Source organism: Miniopterus natalensis, chromosome 3 (assembly GCF_054644295.1).
Source record: "Miniopterus natalensis isolate mMinNat1 chromosome 3, mMinNat1.hap1, whole genome shotgun sequence".
In the NCBI taxonomy this organism is placed as follows: Eukaryota; Metazoa; Chordata; class Mammalia; order Chiroptera; family Miniopteridae; genus Miniopterus; species Miniopterus natalensis.
In genome coordinates this window covers 16,209,294-16,223,169 of record NC_142083.1, presented here as the reverse complement: position 1 = coordinate 16,223,169, position 13,876 = coordinate 16,209,294, and the positions used below count along the sequence as shown (strand labels likewise).

The window sequence follows — 13,876 nt, the reverse complement described above, 5'->3', positions numbered from 1 at the left end:
CGCGTCCTACCAAAAAATAAAAAAAAAAATTAAAGAGAATCATTCAGATTGAATACAGCAATATTTTTAAATATCATTGGGTGAGTTTATATAATATATAAATAAGCAATTGAACAACTATCCCACATAAAAAGATGAAGATAGGGGTTTTATTGGAGTAAAGTTTTTGTATATTATCAAATTAAGTTTGCATAATTTGAACAAGATTGCTTTAAGTTAAAATGGTAGTTGTAATCCCAGAGCAACCACTAAGAAATTAACTTTAAAAATATAATAAAATGGAATCAAAATTGTACACTAGAAATTATATGTTTAATACAAAAGACAGTAGTAATGGAAAAGCATAAAAACAAATAAAGAACCAAGAGTTATAGGATATCAATAGCAAAATGATAGAAGTAAATACTGGATTATTAGTAACTACGTTAAATATGGATTGATTAAACATTCCACTCTAAAGGCAGAGAAGCAGGTATTAGTCAAGTTGATTTTGAAAAGTTATACTATTCTATGTTCTATGTTATCTACAAGAGAGACAATTTAGATTTTAAAAAAACATATACACAAATATTATGAATGGGATGGGAAAAGTATGCCAGGCCAATAGGAACCAAAGGAACAAAAGAGAGCAGAGAGTTGTACTAATAAAAGACAAAATATATTTTAAAAGAAAAATTGTTCTAGAGACAAAAATAATATAATTACAAAAATATTGCCCAGCCGGGCTTGGCTCAGCGGTTGAGCGTCGACCTAGGATCCTGGCGATCGAGGTTCGATTCCTGGTCAGGGCACATGCCCGGGTTGCGGGCTAGCCGATCAGTGACTCTCATCACTGATGTTTCTATCTCTGTCTCTCCCTCTCCTTTCCTCTCTCTGAAATCAATAAAGATATATTTAAAAAAATATATTAATTCACCAGGGAAATATAATAACTATTCACTTATATGGAGCTACAGCACAGCCCCAAAATACATGAAGCAAAAACTTACAGAAATGAAAGCGGAAATAGACAATTCAAGAATAACATCATATGATCTCACTTATATGTGGAATCTAATGAACAAAATAAACTGATGAACAAAATAGAAACAAAGACATGGATCCATGGAACAGACTGACAGCTGTCAGAGGGGAAGGGGGGGGCTGGGTGAAGAAAGTGAAAATATTTGGCCAAATACAGTAACGTATATGCATTCCCCATGGACACATATGACAGTGGGGGTCGGCCAGAAAGAAAGGGGGGGGTCTGGGTGGAGGTTGGCAAAGGGAGGGGAGGGGGACATCTGTCATAGTGTCAACAATGAAAATAAAGAAAAATAACAATTACTAAAAACTTCAATAACCCATTTTCAATGACTGATGAAAAACTAGGCAGAAGATAAAAAAACAACAGAGAAAAGGCTTGCACAACACCGTAAAGCAATCAAACCTAGCAAACATTTGTACATACCAACACCTCCACTCAACTAAGACAGAATACTCATTCTCAAGTGGATGTAGAACATACCTCTTGACAGACCTTAGGTAGTCCCTAACACAAGCCTTTATACACTTAAAAGCACGGAAACAATATAAAATACGTTCTTCAACAACAGTATAACAAAATCAGAAATCGATAACAGAAAATTCACAAATATGGAAAAATTAAGGCACTTCTAAATATCCCATATATAAAAGAAATCACAAGAAACATTAGAAAACACTTTGAGATGACTCAAAACAAAACCACAAAACATCCAAACTTATGAGATGTAGCTAATGACATGTTCAGGGGGAAATTTATAGCTATAAATGCCTATATTAAAAATAATGAAAGGTATCAATTCAATAAATTAATCATCCATCTTAAGATACTAGAAAAAGAAGAGCAATTTAAACCCAAAGCTAGCTGAAGGAAGTACATAGTCAAGATTAGAGGAGATAAATAAAATAAAAAAAAATTTTTAAGGAGACAAATCAATAAAACCATGGTGATTATAGTTAAGAATACTTATCTATATTTAAGTATATTTAAAAGTTGCTAAGAGTAGATATTAGAAGTTCTCATTACAGGAGAAAGAAATGGTAACTTTGTATGATGATGAATGTTAACTAGGCTTACTGTGCTTAGCACTTTGCAATGTATACAAATATCAAATTATTGTGTTGTATACTTGAAACTAATATAATGATATATGTCAATTATATCTCAATAAAAAAGAAATACTGATATAATACAACTACTCATTACTGGCAGTAAAACAATGCAAGGTTACAATTATTTCGAAACAACCTTTATAAGTGTTGATATTACTGATAATAAGTCAACTTTCTGTTAAATGACACTGTCAAACATGCTCAGAAAACTCTTTGTGCCAATCCCATCTCTGGGCAATACCAACCCTCCGTCACCCTGGAAGGGAATGTCAACTCTGTTACCAGCTACACATTAGCACTTAAAAATCCTTCATTATACTTGTGATAATTACTTCAAAGAAAAGTAAATGGAAACTAAAACAGAAACTAAACATCTACTATGATAAGCACAGATGCTACAAAGTGCAGCATAAGCACAACACAAAAGCGTTCCATTTTAGTCAGGGAATGAAGCGTGGTAAATTGCCCAGCCAGAACATCAAAAGGGTGCAGATTGCACTTCCTCTCTCATGACCAGCCAATGATTAAGGATCATGGTCTCATTAAAGCCTCTTGCAAAAAATCAACAAACTGGTACTTTTTACTTCTATTTATTTGACATAAAAGTTGTTTATCTTCATAATTGTAATTAAGGGTTGCAATCATCAAAGCATATTGAGTATATTAATGAAAACTATTCTTCTCTGGTCAGTTACTATGGTATTCAGAGTGAAAAAAATAAGAGTTAGCAATATCAACATTATAAACCAAATGGAGTATAGTGATAGTTTTTCAACTTTAAGTTGTTATTATTATTGTGCTATTGTTGTTATTATTATCTTTCCTGAAAACGCCTCTGGAAGAAAATTTTATATTTTAAGAAACAAGACCTGATGAAAGAACCAAGTAGTTTAATACACATCCGCATGCACACACTGATAAAAATAAATCATGGATCAGTTTCTATGTGTCAGAAACTATATTCAGTTCTGGATTACGAATAGCCAATATAGCAATCATCAGGCAACTGAAAATCTAGTAGAGGAGGTTAGTTCATAAATATTGTATCTTGATGCTCGAGGTTTGCTCAAAAAGTTACAGAAGTGGTGAGCACCTACCCAGTCAAGAGTGATGGTGTCAGAAGGCCAGAAGGGGATATCTCAGCTAAACTACCCATGAATAAGTAGTAGTCAGCTATAAAGAAGATGAAGATTAGTGGAAAGGGCATTTCATAAAGTGAAAATAACATAAGCCAAAGTAGAAGGCTGAGCAGCAGAGGGATGTGATGTGTGCAGAGAGGAATTACAAGCAGCCGAGCATCCTGGCATAAGGCAGGGAATAGTGCAGGCAGTAAAGGTTGTGTCAGTTCACACCCCCAGTTACATACAAATGTATAATGTGAATCCTAGTTCCATCATTGCCAATCATCACTAATGTGCCTGGGCAAATTATTTAATCTTTCTGAGATGACCTCTAACCTTTCTTTCAAATTCCCACTGACTGAACTGGAAATCGGTGTCTGAAAGTAGCCATCTTGCCACTGCCCACAATGATCATGAGCCAACCTGCAGACTGTCCTGGGCTGAATTACAACCAACAGGGGCACAGATTGTCATCAGGCTATCAAGCGTTCTGCACATGCTACTTTACCAGCTCTAAAAAGAACATTTTTATTTCCCTGTTTCCAAGGACTAAAAATCCTTGTAAGTGAACATATAATCTCACCTTCACTTGTTAAACTTAGTGTTCTAATTCTATCTTCACTGATTAGCTCCATTCAAGTTAGCTCCCTAGTGCCCCTGACAATCTGCCTCAGTGCTAGAACATGAAGCATTTAGATATGACTCACTTCAATACAGCTGAATCAGAATTTTCAGGGTGAGCCCCTCAAATTTATACTGTGTCAGGGTCTTTAATGATTCATAAGTAGTCAACCCATTAATCTAGAAGACTCTTTTTTCATAAACAGACATTAATTAATTTAACATATATATTGAGTACCAACCACATTTCAGATACTCTTCTTAGTGTATGAAATACAACTGTGAGCCAACAGGACAAAATTCCATCATCTTTAGGTTAAGCTCTAGAGGAAAGGGGAGGGCAGATACAGAAAATAAATAAGGAAGCATGTAACAAAATACCCCTGGATATTATGCTATTTTGCTCATGCGGTGAATACATATCCCCATTTGATTCTTTTGATATGAATCCTGTCCGTCACACTTGCCAACCTCCATGACAGTGTCTCTTTTTGTCGGAATCTCTTGGGAGAGAGGATGACATTTTCTTTTTTTTCTTCTAGTCCTGCAGTATGATCCAATGTATATTAGTATATTACGAAGAATCTAATATTATTTTGTCATGTACTATTTTAAAACTCGTAACATATATTCTGTACATTCCCATTTTCTACAGGGTATTTCCAAACTACTCAGCACAGTGCAAGTCCTGCTCTAGTTATACTGTGTGTGTCATCTTTCCCTCATTCTTTGTTCTAATCACACTGGAATCCCCAGAATTATCTCAGCATGATGGGACCATCCTCGGCTCATTCCTTACCTATAATTTAACATCTCATTTTGCTGCTCTTGAATTTTCAGTAGTCTAGTGGTCATTTTCCATGGGAAATGTCTTTAATTTTCCTCACACAGCATTAATTGATAATTCCTTGCTATGCCAGCAACATTGAAAAATTGTATATAATATTTTTCCTTTATCTCTCAGACCCATATTTTATCAATGAGAAAAACATACAAAGCCCATCAACTTCTCATCTTGACCATTATCCAAGCACTGTATATCTTGCTTGGACGACTGTAAACGACTCCCGGCTTCTTATTTTGCCACCATTTACAGATCCTCAGAATTATTTTTGTAGAATGTAATCCAATAATTTCTCTCCCGGTTTTCAGTCTTGAAATCCTTTATTAGCCTCCACTTGAAATTGAATTAAAATCTTTTATCCTAAAGCTCTTCCTGATGTGCCTCCTGCCCCCACTTTATGTCACCATCACCTGCTATGTCTCAGACTAACACTAGACTCAATTCCTTTCCTTGAAGACACTGGATGTACTCTGGCCTTAGGCCCTCTGCACTAACCAAGGCTTCTGTTAGGATGCTCTTCTTGCCTTTCATTATGTGGCTGGTTCCTTTGGTCTTCCAATAGCAGCCAAAGTACGTCTCCACAAAGGAGCCTTCCAAAACCACATGATCTAGTTTCCAATATTTTAAAATTTATTTTTATTTGTTAATCTGTTTCATCACACTAATATATAAACCCAGGGGATAGAGTCCTCAGCCCTCTTCAATGCTGTATCTCCAATGCCTTGACTAGTGGCTGGAACTCAATACATGTTTTGGGGGAATAAATGGATCTTATTTATTTATTTTCAGCAATCTCTACGGCTATGACAGGAACAAATGCAGCCTCCATGTCAGCCCAGCTCTCTGCAGAGGGTCTGGGATGCAGTAAGACCTCAAATATTTGTCATATAAATGTTGAGGTAAAGTCAATGTTTGCAAGAGAAAAATTCAATATATCACTTATCAATATACATCCGTAATAGAGCAAAATAATGCAAATAATTGCAAATACTTTTCTACAGAAATTATAATGTGTAGTTCATCCTTCCCCCATTCATAAATGAAACATTATATGAAAAATAAGTAATTTAACTTTCATGACTTACTCTTGAGCTAAATGGTACATAAATATTTCATGTCCTCAGGCTGCTGGAATAACACAATTTGCTCATTGGTATGAGGATGAAGTATTTGGAGCAGCTCCTTCAGGAAGCATGTTCTCTAAGTCATTCTGCTTCATTTGCTCTGATTCTTTGTGATTCATAAGTTTTCTCTTGCCCATGACCTTGGTATGGCATTCCTTTGAAAGAGTCAGATGGGTTTAGGAGTGAAATCCATGACATTAGTATTAAGGAAAAGTAGCTGGCTTATAAGAGAATAAAGTTCATGATATTTATGGTACCGGGTTAATCTTATTTGTGGGCATGTAGCTATAAAAATGAGAATGCCAAAAATGTAAGCTGTAGTTTAAAACACCTAGTCAAAAATTTGATCATTTTGTTATATTTTATTACAAGCAACTTTTATAATGAATATAGTTTACTAAGATTTACATCATCAAAATACTGCTTTTTAAGGGCCACTAGAACATATCTATTGCTAAACTTTCCAAAGTTAAAGTGAAACAATTATATAAAATAAGTACAGACAGAATTCTACAGGGATAATTTAATGGTTATACACAATACAATTTTATCCTTACCTTACTATCCAAGTTTTTGTGTCTAGAATTGATTTTTCTTTTTGTTACTGTGCACGTGAATGAGGTTCCCATTGGAATTTATGTCCAGGATGCCCCATAATTCCCAAAGGTAATAATGAAAAAATAAATCACCATACTTCACAATGTGCCTATGAAGCTTCTGCATTGATGCCTAAATCAAATTAAAGTAAGGTCACAGAGATACCCAACTCCCTTAGCATTAAAAAAAAAAGTGCATAGGAAATGGAAAGGGACTGCAAATATTTAATAATATTAATATCTGATGAAATAAATCTAGCATTTAATGGCATTTCCCAATTGTTTTCTCAGCCATTAAGTCTATATTGCAATCACGTGGATTGTTTGCTCTGGGATGTTATTTGGTTTTACATTAAAGTTAACTTACTATTGTGATTTATTTTTTTTTTTTGGTCCCAATTCAGCTCCTGAATTCTGTGTGATCTATCATCCCTTTTCTTAAAACACTATATTTCAATGAATCAGTAAAACAGCTCATTTGAAGGGAAAAGAGAATTACTTTATATCTCTTCTAGCTTTTTTCAGAAAAACATTTATTGGATACTTACATGTGAATACACACAAAATCTAGGTTCTATTTGGCAATGAATTGTGGGCAATATCATCCTGAACTTATTCAGCATATTCTTGATGATGTTGTAAACAAACAAGTCAATGCTAAGTTTTTGCCAAAAGAATTTAAAGTTGAGCACATTAAGCATTCAGAGAATTAAATATCCTCTGAAACCTTGTAAAAGAAAATAGATCTGACAAAGTAATACATTTAAAAAGCTTCTGAGTTTAAAGGTGCAAAGGCTATCCTACCCAGAGAAATATACTGTAACAGCCAAAGTCAAGGAGATGACTCACATATGTCTTTAGGCACACACTGATAGGAACAAAATGTATTGGATTATGGAAGTGGAAGATTCCCACATAAAATAAGAGTATTATTTCTTGTCTTTTCTCTAAGATAAGAGGGAGAAAGTAAATGAAAATACAACTACCAAAAATGAATGAATCAGTCATTTAATCATTCTGTTAGTTCTTACACGCACCCTAAGAATTAAATGACAGGTTAGCACTCAGGCATAAATTGGGTATGATTTCAATTCTGGAAAAAGAACCACATGGGCAATAAAAAGTTCTGAGTTATAACCATGCTCTTTTGGTGCTTGGCTATGTAACTAAGTTAACCCAATACTTAGCCATCTGGGCCTTACTTTCCTCATTCCCAAGGAGATGATTAACTACTTGATTTCAAAGTATCTTTTAACAGAAGGCTGAAACTTACTGGATAATTGCTCTTCTCTGATTCTCATAACACTGACAATAGTCAAAGCCAATATTACTGCAACATTATAGATTGCAAAAAGAAAAGAACACGAACTACTTAAAGACAGGGCTCAGGTCACAAGACTAGTTAATGAGATGAAGGCAGGACAACACAAGTCTCCTAATTTCTGGTTAGGTGGCTTTACGGCACACTAAAATTTAAGAAATGGCATTTCTTCGCCAGATGCATTTAGAAAACAGTGCATAATATCCATGACCTAGATTAGTTTATGTTCTTAATAAAACATGTAACACTTTAAAAACTAGTTTACACATTCAATTTAGTATTACAAATAATTGATCATTTAGGAGAAGTAATAAAACTAATTTTCTGAAACTCATAACTCATAAACTACTCTTTTCAATTAACTCAAGAGATGATTCAAAAAAAAAAATTCACATAAAGGAAGCACTAGTGGGGGAATAACTACATAACACAAATGATGCAAAGGCCCTCATTTACTTGTGAGTATAGCGAACATGGATTCCTGAGCGAGAATGCCAAACTTAGAAACTTGGCTCTTCCACATTCCAGTGTTCAATCGATTTTGGACAAGTTACTTAATTTTCTGTGTACCTCATGTTGCCCATAATAAAATGGGGAAAATTATAGTGTTACCTCATGTAGCGTAGTGATTGGTACACGGTTATAATTCAGCATTGGTATATATTGTTAATATTTAAATCCTGTAACATTTTCCAGCACAAAAGCATTTTTATTTTATTCTCTATAATAATTTAGTTTTGAATTAGTTTGCTCAGACAGCCATAACAAAGTACCATGGACTGGGTGACTCAAACAACAGAAATTTATTTCTCAGAGTTCTGGAGGCTGGGAAGTCCAAGGTCCAGGTACCAGTATTTCTCTCTACAATGAAGGCTCCCTTTGTGGCTTACAGACAGCTCCCTTCTCCTGAGTCCTCACATGGCCAAGAGAGAACCAGCAATCTGCTGATCCCCCCTCCTCTTATGAGGACACTAGTTCTATTAGATTAGATCCCCACCACTGTGGCCTCAGTCAAACTTCATTACCCCCTAAAGGCCCTGTTTCCAAACACAGTCATGTTGTTGGTAAGGTCTTCAACACACAAATTAGGGAGGGACACAATTCAGTCTGTATCAAGTTCCTACTAAGTTGAAAGTGCTGATATTTTCTATTATAAGTCAAATATTTATTCATCAACTTCTTCTGAGCTAATCCTCTGTCCATATTCATTGCTAGGCAATCCCCAAACCCATATTTCTATAGACGGTCTCACTTAATATTATGCTACAAATTGTTTTTATTCTTCTAATTTAAAAATTAGCCATTGTTACTATTTTTTAAAGTAGATTTTGACGTAAGTACATCACAATCTCTGATAACCAACATTTCTGAAAGCTCATTTATAACTCTGATACCTTACCTAAACATTTGTGAATTGCCAGTAATTCACTTTACTATAATTTGAAGTGGTTCTTAAGAAGCTTATTTCACCTGCCACCCTAACGTAGAAAAGATCAATTTGAGGAGTCCTGAGGCACGCTCATACTTTTGTTTTCAATGTAATTGCTCACCAAAACTATGGAACTGCACGACAGAAATACTGTAGCGGCTGACCTTTAATCACATATGAACTGGCTTAATATATTATAGTATGCCACTATTATTCATAGCACAGTTCAATACAAATTTTCCCTAGATTATACATATGAATCTGATTACTTTTAAAACAAAAATGTAATCAGTTCATTGTATCTACCTGCTGCTTGCAACTTCTGGTCTCCTAGAAGCACAGCCTCCTCCAAGTGTCCTTGGGCATTAGCAAGTCAGACACATCCAAACAAATATCACAATACTTCACAAAGTGCTCTCATGCTCAGTTCTACTGTTTCATGGAGTAGGACTTTGACATGCTCAAGACCACAGAGCACGTAAATCTACTATGATGATGTACAGATTGAGTAGATAAATTCTTATAAATTTCTTGGTCAGCTCCATTACCTTACAACCTAAATAGGCATCAAAGGGGCTGGGCACCAGACAGAAATGACTACCCGCAACTTCACTCTACCCCAGTAACTGAGGTTTGATGCTCTTAAGATTATTGTCTTGGGTTTAGAAAAAATTGGCTGCATTATCTTTTAGGAGATGCCCTGGCCCTCTACCCATGCCTTTTCACAAACCTTCCCACCAGTTTTTCACACTTGCCCAGGTATAAATGAAACCTGGCCGTATGATTTAATGTCAGGTAGGCACAAGTGACGGCATATGATTTGTACAAAACACAATGGTCCATATATTCAGAGGCAAAGTTTATTTCTGAGTTATTTTTGAGGGGCTTATTTTATGTGTCATTTCAATGCAATGCCCATTATTTATGCAACAATAAAGGGCAAATCAGGACAATTGCTTTTTACCCTTTCCCAAAATTACACAAGTGATCCATGATTTGTTACTCAGTTACAGTTAAAAGAAGTTTAAAGAAGTATTTGTTACAGTTTAAAAGAAGTTTTTTCTCCTGCAAATTACTATAGTTTAACAAAACACATCTATGAATCAGAAAAAGAGAAAGTAAAAATATCAGGATCTAGGTTGCAAATGAAATGTCAATTATTAAGATATGACATTTGTATTCTATGATGTGTACACTGCACCTAATTACAAAGCTCTTTGTAGAAGGGTAAAACAAAACTTGTCAGTGATGGACAAGGGAAACAGAGGTTGTCAAAAAAGCTGAGTATGAAACAGAAACTAAGGTCTTAGCTATGAAATGCCCATAATAAAAATGTTAACTACATTTTACAACAGCCTGAAATGTACCAGGCATTCTGCCAGGCTTCTGTATACAATATTTTCCGTGTTTACAGCAACCATTACCTTATGAATAGGCTTTGCTCCTTTCCCTTCACGGGCGAACTGAATGAGTCAAGGAAAGGTTAGGTGACTGCCTAAGGCCAGGAGAACTGGGACTCAGACAGATATTTCCTTTGCCAGTGCCAGTGTCCTTTTCATGCACTAGGGTGTCACATGTGAGAGTAGGAAAGCAGAGAGACTCATATTTCTTCATAATAATCAGAGTAAGACAGTAGGAAAGAAGAGATAAGGGACAGCAGGAAAACAGTGACCGGTTTTATCTAGGTGAGTGTCATTGGGCATTGTAAAACCTGTGATCACAAAGATAAGAAACACATAGAGCACTTAGGTAATCTGACATTTGACTGAATAATGTGACACTATCTTTCTTAAGAAAACAGAAAGAACAACCTAAGATTACTAAAACTTATATGACAATGCCAAGGGTATAGAGTATACATGTCATGAATTGATGGTGGCACAAGTTTTCTACAGTCACATTGTAAAGCCTTTTTGCTATGACCTAGTAAAATCGAAGAGAAGCCAACTGATAAAATCCAGGCATCCACTCCTTAGATCCTCAGATCTCACCAGGAACATGCACAATACTGTTTATAGAAGCACTGGTTTAATGTGTAAATAAAAGTCATATATACATATGTATCATGTTTATATATTCATTTAGTTTGTATCACTGCATATATAGGTATGTATATATATAATATATGTGTGTCTATATAACATAGATGAATGTGAAGCAAATGTGTACAAAATTAAATCATAAAAGAATACTTTTAGTATGACTCCAATAATATAAGTGTGAAAAACAGAAAAAAGTAAACAATATATTGCTAAGTCATACCTACATAATAAAATTATAAAGAGATGCTAAAAATGATTAATCGGATGTTTCGTATTAGTGGTTATCACTGAGGGGGGAAACTAGCAATGACTGTGTGGAGAGACACACAAGGACTTTCAAATGAAGGATTTGTTTTATTTCCTAAGCATGATGCTGGACATATGCCTGCTCCTTTTATTATTTTTTAAGCTACATAGAACGCATCTAGTCTTTTAATGCATTTTTCTTCATGGAATTTTATAAACAACCGGTAAAGCAGTACTTGGAAATATTAGAGACATTTAAACTGAATATTCAGAGAGTGATCACAGTGCCCTTTACAGGGACAACTGCTTGTCAGTTCCTTACTCCCTCAGAAGTGTCCTTTGCACACTCATATGTGTACATTTGCGAGAGGGTAACGAGAAAGGTAACATAACTGCTACCGGCACTTAGCAGGCGGAGGAAGGGGACCGCTCTGTCTCCTCGGGTGTTTGGCGCCAGTTACCCTCTTTCACCCTGCGCCCTCCGTTCATCGGAGAGGGATAACAAGTGTGAGATGATCTGGGGCAATGAAGCATCGCTGGGCACACTATCCACCGCAGAGCCACTTTACAACATCGACATCAGAAGCTGCTGGGAGGGAGATGGCAAGTGCCTGTCAGCCACGGCAAGGAGCCTGCAAGCAGCCCGGGCACTGCGGTGCGAGCCAAGCTGAGGGGCAGCCTCTGCCTGTGCGGGGAGAGGAAACAGGCGGGAGAGGTGCCTGCTGATACCCACACTGCCTGCTTTCAGTGTTGTTATTGCAATTAATATTTGTGTTCAGGGATTCCCATATTTGATATTAGAAAAATGTAGGAGCCGCCTTTCTGAGGCCGGGGGTCACTTGCCCTGCCTGGGGCCTCCTGGCCTGCCAGTCGGCTGGAGGGTGAGGGCCAGCCCATCCGGGGGTCCCATGCTGCGCCCCTCATCTTGGTGGTGGAAAGTCTAGATGGTAATATCTGGGGAACTGGAAATAAATTCTTAATCTCCTCCATGTAAACCGGGTGGTATTTTAAATGCTTCTAACACTATAACTGAGTATCTTCTAATTTAGAATTTTAGTTGGCATTTCAACCAATGATTGCAAAACTGGACCACCAAGAGGACTGAGGTGCTGACCCGGAGCCCAGCAGATGCTCTCCTGGTCACTCCGGAAAGGAGCTTGGGTTCTGGAGGCTTCTCAGGGGTGTAATGCAGCCTGGAAACAAAGCACCTGGCCCCTGGATCCCAGCTGTGAGGAGGACCAGCTCTGTGAGATTCAGGCGATGGCCCACTGTGTGCATGTGGGGGTGTTTTTAATTGTAAATAAAATGCCAGTCAGTATTGCAGAGTCTGTATGCACTGGTCCTGTTGACTTTTGATCGCCACAAATAAATATTTTCATACTGGGAAAAACAAATTAAACAGAAAAGTCTTTCTAGAAAAGGAAGTTCCAATTATAACAAACTTACTCAGAGCACTATACTGTAGAGGAGCTTGTGGCCCCTTTATTTCATCAAGTACCACCACTCAAAATATTTTTAATAAATTATGAAGGAGGGCTTTGGACGCCCATCTCACTCTAAGTAAAAGCCACAATTATCTTGACTGAAATGTCGCCTTCCCAGCCTTTCCTGACAACCCTATCATTGCAAACTGCCTCTCCCCACCCCAAACCCACACTTCTATGTTCCCGCTCTCCATTTTTCTATTTATAATACCAGATGGCTATGGGGTACAGGGATCCTTTTGGGGGCCAATAAAATGTCCTCAACTGATCGTGATGATGGCTGCATACTGAATATACTGGAAGGCAATGAGTTGTATACACTTTCGAATGGTGCGTATACACTTCTACATGTATACTTTTAAATAAATTGTATGCTATGTAAGTTATATCTCAAAGCTGTTTGAAAAAAGATTGTGAAAGAATAAATCTCTCCAAAGTCTATGTTCCAAGTTCTGAAAATCATAGGGGAGTTCTCTCTCTGACACTGAAGCATCAGTGTCTCAATTCAGGCTGCTGTCACAGAAATATCATAGATTGGGTGGCTTAAACAGCAAACATCACTCACAGTTCTGGAGGCTGGAACGGCCAACTTCAAATTGCCAGCAGAGCCAAGGTCTGGTAAGGACACCGTTCCTGGTTTCTTGTTTTACCCTTTCCTGGTGGAAAGACAAAACAGTAGCGAACTCTCTAGTGTCTCCTTTTATAATACCATAATGAGGGCCCCGCCTTCATGACCTAATTACCTCCCAAAGTCCCCATCTCCAAATATAATCATATTGAGGATTTGGGTTTCAACACATAAACTCGGAGTATGGGGTGGTGCAAAAGCATTTAATCCATGGCAATTATAATTCTAAGAGTTAATCATCAAGTAGAGCTACAACAGTGAAGGTAAGACACAGTCCAAAAATG

General features: G+C 36.7%; 1 protein-coding gene across 1 annotated transcript in view; it reads right to left on the bottom strand.

Annotated features, from left to right (window-relative positions):
• Nucleotides 1-13,606, bottom strand: part of CDH12 (cadherin 12) — a 510,823-nt gene extending 497,217 nt beyond the window's left edge. The window contains exon 1 of the mRNA XM_087815037.1: nucleotides 13,530-13,606. The gene's annotated coding sequence lies outside the window, so the exon portion shown is untranslated. The remainder of the gene's footprint in view (nucleotides 1-13,529) is intronic.
• Between the last annotated feature and the right edge of the window lie 270 nt (nucleotides 13,607-13,876).